The sequence below is a fragment of the Thalia democratica genome, chromosome 9 (assembly GCF_965202585.1).
Source record: "Thalia democratica chromosome 9, ktThaDemo2.hap1.1, whole genome shotgun sequence".
Taxonomy (NCBI): Eukaryota; Metazoa; Chordata; class Thaliacea; order Salpida; family Salpidae; genus Thalia; species Thalia democratica.
Window position 1 is genome coordinate 18,800,850 of NC_139173.1, and position 7,635 is coordinate 18,808,484.

The window sequence follows — 7,635 nt, forward strand, 5'->3', positions numbered from 1 at the left end:
TGTTAAATAGTTTACATTCATTTAAAAATTTAGTAATTAGTTAACTTAATAAAATTAATACATGTTTGTATTCCAGAAAGCTAGAACAAATTCTTTAACATAATTAATTCTCGAATACTTTAATGAAATATCTTATTAGTGATTAGTCTTTTACATGGTTGCCACTTATAAAGAAAAAATGTCTGAGTTGTTACAAATCAGCCTAAGTTTATTAAAAGTTGAAAAAGCTAACCAATAGTTTTTAATCACGCTTAAATACCTAGTAAAAGTAACATCATTAACATTTGTATCTAAGAACACAAAGTGTAAGAAAACAAGAAAAAACTACAATTAGTAAACTACACTACAGTCATAAAAACTATTCTGGGAATTAAAAGATTTCTTTAAAGTGTTTGAAATAAAATTTTCACACGCACCTGAGTTTTCCAGCTTTTAAAATAGCCTGTTTGTGTAGCAACCCAGTTAAAACAAAGCTAACAGCATAAAGAAATAACGAAAGTTATTAACAGTAAATAAATTACATGCCAAAAAAAGTAAAAGTCGGCTGGAATGGACAATTAAGTTTCTAAAACAATTTTAACAAAAATATAAAACTTTATTGAGTCATTAGCTAAATATAAAAACTTATTTTTTATTTAGCATTATAGCAATTCTTTATCTGCAATAACATTATTGCATTTAAAAATATTAATTGTAAAATATAAGACGAGCTACAAAAATAAAAATAAAACGTTAGTTAGGACTAATTGCGAGAAACGATAATAAAACAAATCACCAAAGTCAGTTCCAACAAAGCACATGATTATCTTCAGTAACTACAGAATTATCAGAAAAAATTGTTAAGGCAAGTTATAAAGTAGCAAAATTTATCATTTAAAATGAGATACCGTTTATAATTGAAAACTTATTTAAAGAATTTATGTTGGCTGTAATGAAAAACTTATTTTTATTTCTTCAATGACAACAAAAAGTCATATTTAGGAAATGCATTAAGGTTATAAAGTCGCATAAATCAAATTAGGACTTTAATCAATATGTTAACATGAGAGCACTGATAGAAAAACTATTGCTCATCTGAGAATTTTATTAGAGATGTTTTTACTAACTTTGACATTTTAGTAGAAATTCTTGGTTTAGTTCCAACACGAAGCACTTTAATCGGTGAAATTTCACAAGTAAAGGTGCAATGCACCAATACAAAGTTTTTAGAAGTACAATTCCTTCTTTTATTTTAAGTATAAAGTTTAATTAAAGTTTAAAAAGTGTCTTAAAAAATATATCAATATTAAAAAACACTGTTAAGCTACTTTAATATATTTTTTAATAAAGAAATGTGTATTTGCTAAATTTTTTGTGTCAAATAGAAATTTAATTACTTTACATGTAAAAATTGTTTGAAATTCCAGGTTTTTTCAAAAATTCTCAAATAAAAGTTTTTTTCCAGAATTTTTAAGCATAAAGTTTCAAGTTCAAAGCTTTTCCGGGATTCAACTTTTTGGCAACACTGATTTATCACACTTAAATGTACACAATAATATAAATAATATTTTGAATTATATCAGCTGGAAGACTTAAAATTTAGCATATATTATAACTCAAACTAACACTGTGGATTGAGCAAAACTTACATAATAAGTTTAATTTGCCACTCTTTCGAGCAAAAAAGCCAGCCTGAGTCAACAAAAACATTCCTGATATTTTTGTATACAAAAAACAATTCTAGCCAAAAAATTATAAAAAGACTTAATTGGCCTGAGATTTGAAGTCTTCAAATAGTGATAGTCTGAGTGTGTGTCATTTTTTAGTTGTTTATTTGCTTGAATTTGAACTATTTGGATTAACAATGTACAAACTTGATAAATTTACCATCTCTAAACCTAGTTTATTTTAAATAGGTAGCTCCAAAAAACAGCAAATGTGTGTATTGATATGCAAGGCATAAAAGTTAACTTAGTTTTACATAAACAATGTTTGAAAAATGAAAATGTACACCTAAGAAAAATTTATTAATTTATGTGGTATATACTTTTTTAATGTGTCTGTACAAATTTAGATATTACATGTAGAAACAACAATGTCAGAAAATTATGCATAAACTAAACTTAAATTAACTAAAGTATTAAATAAAAAGTTGTTTAAAATATGAACATGTTTTCAAGTTGGTGTGCATATAAATTAATTTAAGTGCAAAGAAAACTTTTAAATAATTTGTAAAAACAAAAATTAAACAAACCTTATTTCTTATTACTATGTTATTTTAAATGCTTTTACACTGAAATATAACATTTACAAATAAAAAATCTATAAAAGAAACTTTGGTTTAAAAAATGTTGAAAAAAAATATCTAAGCTATAAAGAAATGACACTTTAGTTAATTACTGTTCATTACTTTTGTACAAAATGGAAAACATTTGCATTTAGTTTATTTAATAAACAGATATTTTATAACTAACTTATTAAATTCAAGCACTCTTTACACTCTTTTTTCAGATAATTACTTAACTAAAGCAGTAATTTCTTCTAACTGTTTTTAAATGTTATACAGAGACTTAAAACCAAACTAATCAAATTAAATCGAATTACCGAAAAAAATTCAACTTGAAATATATTTTTGCTCAGCGGGCCACATTTACATGCTCGCGGGCCACAAAATTTTCTCTTGCGGGCCGCATTCCATTCAAAAAAATAACGTGCTCGCGGGCCGCAGATTTACCCTTCGCGGGCCGCAATTGGTCCGCGGGCCGCAATTGGTCCGCGGGCCGCAGTTTGCCGACCCCTGATATATAGCTAATTACAAAAGTCTTAAGTTAGGGGATTTTTTTAAAAGAAAATTGCTTACCCACTGGGCACTGACCTAAAAACCACGCTATCACTGAGTAGCTATAAAATTAGAGCTGTATTGAAAAAAAAAACACAAAAGTTTAAAATTAAAAACAGTTGTTAAAAAGGTTGTAAAATTATGCACTAATATACTTTGAAATATACTTAAAAGCTTAAAAAATCTATACAGAAATTGTTAACAACCAAAATAGTTTTCAGCAAACTATCTGTAGTTAAAATAAAATAAATAACCAACCTTACTATATTTAAATTTTTGTTCGCGTTTACGAGTTGATAATGTTTAACAAAAAAGTATATATAGACAAACTTACACAAAATATTATTTAAAACGTATTTTATTACCGAGTATATACAAAATATTACAGTCAGCTTTAATGTTTTGTTATAAAACTAAAAACAATAAATCAAATAATACAACGGTGTTGTTTTCGAATAGCTTACAATGTATTATTTAAAAAGTAAAGAGTAAATGTATAAAAAAAATTTGGTTTATGAAAAAACAGTTTATTTTTATCTATAAAAACTATAAACACAAATGTTTTTATGCTTAATTAATAATAAAAAGTTATTGGCTATCTTGAGCTCTTTTAGTTAAAATTCTAAATTATTAAAAAATGTAGCATGTTTTAAAGTATTTTATGGTTATTCAAACACAAATTTTAGTTTAAAAATTGAAAAAATAAAAGTTTAAGTTAAGCTTCAGGCGTTTTTTAAATTTTTTGTGTAAGAATTTTTTTTCAAAGCAAGTTAAATGTTTTAGTTTCGATTTTAAAATCGAAATTTATATTGTCCAGTTAAACCAAAATTAGGCTTACTTCTGTAAAAATAACTTAAAGGTTTTTCTCTAGTTACTCCACCTTTAAACCGAGCTGGATAAGGGGCATTTTTTTTAAGGTTTGAATGATAGTTGGTAACATACCTGAAAAAAAAAGTAGTTATAAATAAACACGTATTAATGATAAAAGTCTAAAAAGGTTTGACAAAATTATTTTGTTTAAACTTTAAACTAACTAGCTCATTCTTAGTTCCTACTTGTGCTAAATGTTGTTTTTTTTTTATTAATAAGAAATTAATGATTGTTTTTAAAAGAAAAAGAAAATTTTACACAGCACATATAAATCACTCTACTAACTTATGTATTAGATTGACTAAAATATACTAATTTGTAATAAAAAAAATGTTTGCTTAATTAAAAATAGAAACTTACATTTTGTTAAATATATGATTAAACTAAAAAAACAACTTTTTTCTTGAACTTTTGATTACATAACTCTTAATCATAATTAATAAATATAGCATTTAATCTAGAGTTTTAAACTTTAACTGGTGTAATTAGGTATTTTTAATACTCAAACTATAAAAAAATAAAGAAAAACATACTCATAAAAATTCTTTTTGATTACAGAAACTAAAATAAAAAATTTTAAGAAATCAACAAGTATGCAAACTGTAAAATAAAAGTCTACTAACTAATACGACTATACTCATCAAACAAATATTTCTCAAAATGTACAACAAAATGTTATATAATCAGAATCCTTTTTGTTATGTTATAAGTAAAAAATACTCAAAAAGAGTTTTTGTTGTAAAGTATCATTTAAAAACAAAAATATACTAAAAGGAAGTTTAATGTTTTGCTTTTCTTTTTTATTTTAAGTTTGATCACAGTTTCTATAATGTTTAGAAATGTTAGATATTATAGCAGAATATGTTTTTTAAAGGTTTGAAACTAAAACTTTGGATTAAAACTTATTTTAAAATGTACTAGTTATTTAACCAGTAAGATGGTTATACTTAAAAACAGCTGTTTTTTTGATAAAAACCATTTGATACAGTTTACAATAGTGTAAAAATAGATCAGTAAGCAAATCTATTATTTTAAAACGAATATAAAAACAAAAACGTTTATTTCCATTTAAAACTTAGTTTTTTATAAATATGGACAAAAAACTTGTCTACAATTTTATTTGATTTGGATGAAGTTTTAGTATTAACCGAACTAGTCAAATACTATTTATAGTTAAAAATTTTATTTTCAATTCGAAACATTTTGTAGAAACCATTATTAATTTAATGATTGAGTTTAAACAGTGTTAGGAGTCTTTAGGGGCTATTAGATATTAAAATAGTTGAACAGAAATTGCTTTAATTTGTTTTTACTTTTAGTTACATTTCTTGTAATAAAAGTTTTATTTTTAGGAACTCCAATTGGCTTCCAAAAATAATTGGTTTTCGACATTCCTTTTTTTTTAAGTTTTTGTTTAGTTGGTTCAACCTTGTTTTCTTAGTTAGAAAAAAACAAAATATTAAAACCTTTATATTTAAACTTTTTTTACAAGTCTAAAACACTGTTTAACTAATAAAAAACTATTTTCTAAAACTATATACTAAAATTATAACGTTCATAAGAAATAAGCTAAAAACCTTGTGTATTGATCATACTTTAAACCGTTAGGTTGTGGTCCAGTGAATTGTCCAAGTTGCTTGTTAAGTTGTGGTCCAAAACGTAAACTCATACCTGAAAAAAGATTTTTTTATAAACAAGTAAAATGTATTAAGTTTAAAGTGTAAGTTTTACTTTAATAAATATAAATATTTTTTACACCCTTAAAACTAAAAGAAAATATAAGCAGTCATTAAAAAAAGCATTTTAGATAGGTTTCATAAAAGTAAGAAAGTAGGTACTGCAAAAATGAACATAGTTAAAACACATTTTAAAAGTTTTAAATGAAAGTTTTAATTAATATTAGTACTTATTAGCCTTTGTTATGACCAATATTATTTAGTGCTTTTAAAGTTTTAACTTTATAACAAAGCAAACACATACTTTTTGGTTATGACTAACTTTAAACAACATGACATTTACCAGAAGTTTACTATTTAAAAAACAAATAATAATTATCGTAAAATTGAAGATTTAGTCTTCTTTTTTTTTTAATTTTTAGCAAAACTTTTAATAACATGTAGTTTTATTTTTTCTACTTTATTAGCAAACTTCTGAATTTTAAACACAGTAAAACTTTAAAAAAATCAATTAATACTTATCAAAGACTGACCATCAACGTAAAAAGTTAAAGCTATCCAGACAAAAACTAAAATTATCAGTTTCATTCTAACTTTAATTTACGAACAAATGATATTCCGATTACTTTAAAATGTGTTCTTAAAGCTGAGCTTCTAGAACTCATGTTAACTTAGTTACGTAAAAGTTGTCAGCGTAAAAATTTCCCACAGGGCAAATATCAAAACGCTAATAACATAGTAAATAATATAAAAAGCTTACCAACTTTGTATTAGATTTTTAACTATATTCAACTCAAAAAATGTCATGTAAATATTTTTTATGTGGTTTTTTACACTGTCATAGGTTTTATATACAAACAGCATTCATTGTAAAACTATAAACTTGTATACTTTCCTTTTTTTAAAGTTTTACATATAAAACATCAAAAAATAAAGTGTAAAGGAAGTTTTTGATTAAATTATTAAGGTTTTTATGAAATAGTTTGATAGTTTAAAAATATTTTCTTTGAGTTTTAAATTTTTAAGTTCAGTTTTAGAGTTTAAACGTTGCTTTGTGTAAAAATTAATAAAACTCTGAAATACTAAAACAAAATAACTAAAATGCTTCACAGTGTTTTGCTTTTCGTTTTTGCAAAAAACCTAAAATTTACAAAGAGAAAGTAATTTTTAGATGTTAAAGTTCTTTTAAGACATACGATGTTTGTTAAAGCTTTTACGGAAAAACAGAAAATCTTTAAAACTTATCTGGTGAAAGTTTCAATACATAAAGCAGTTCATAGAAATAAGGAAATAGACTTCGTTTGCTTGACCATAAAAAGTTTTTTCAAGGCATTTGTTATGAATTCTTTATATAATGCTTAAAACTCTTAAGGGTTTCAAATACAAGAACTTAAAATTGTCTTCGCTTTTTATTTTTTTATAACATTACAAAAAGCAATCAAAATAACATATATATAATCACTAAGCAAATATTTTTAAGTTACAACAGTTAAAATTCTTAGAAATTGTTAGTTCTAAACCTATGATTAAAATGTATTAAGACATTAAATCCTAGAGATCTAAACAAGCAGAGCCCAAAATGAAATCTAAATATCTGTTTTTCTGCGCAAGTACTTTATTGACTTACGACTAGTGATCTAACGAATCCGAATCCGAGTCTTAATTTCAAACTTGGATTCGGCCGAATCCGAATCTCAATTTTGAAATTTAAATTCGGCCGAATCCGGGTCCGAGTCCGAATATTCTAATATTTGGAATTCAAAAGATTTAATCTGCTTGTTATGTAAATACAATATAAGTTTATAAATAATAATTACGTATTATATCATTACTTATTTCGAAAAAAAAGACTAAACAATACTTTAACGTATTATTAAAGAAATTAATTTTCATTTAAGAATAACTTGTTTTAAAAGCGAACAAAATAACATATGTCTTGCTGGAAAAAAATTAAGCTAAATACATAAAACTTAGTTTCAATATTTTGATAGCCAAGCATACAACATTAACGATTAAATTGTACTTTTGTTATGCAAAATAAATAAATTATAGACTTTAATAAATTCCTAAAGCAGAAAAAAATCACAAAAAAAGTTAAAACGTTTTACGTTTATCTTAAGGGTTAGTTCTTATTGTGACCATAAACAAATTAAAACATAAACTTTTGCAAGTGTTTATGTTTATAAAACAAAGTGCAATTGAAAAAAAACATTGAGCCGTAATGAATAGAAATATAATACCAACTGTAGTAAAGGCCGAAAAAATAATATA

At 24.3% G+C, this 7,635-nt stretch overlaps 1 long non-coding RNA gene across 1 annotated transcript; it reads right to left on the reverse strand.

Moving 5' to 3' along the window:
- Window positions 1-3,466: 3,466 nt before the first annotated feature.
- Window positions 3,467-6,005, reverse strand: LOC145844583 (uncharacterized). Its single transcript, XR_014370293.1, has 3 exons — window positions 5,898-6,005; window positions 5,266-5,359; window positions 3,467-3,760 (listed from the first exon to the last, which is right to left on the reverse strand). It is a non-coding gene; the product is annotated as an uncharacterized LOC145844583 (long non-coding RNA).
- Between the last annotated feature and the right edge of the window lie 1,630 nt (window positions 6,006-7,635).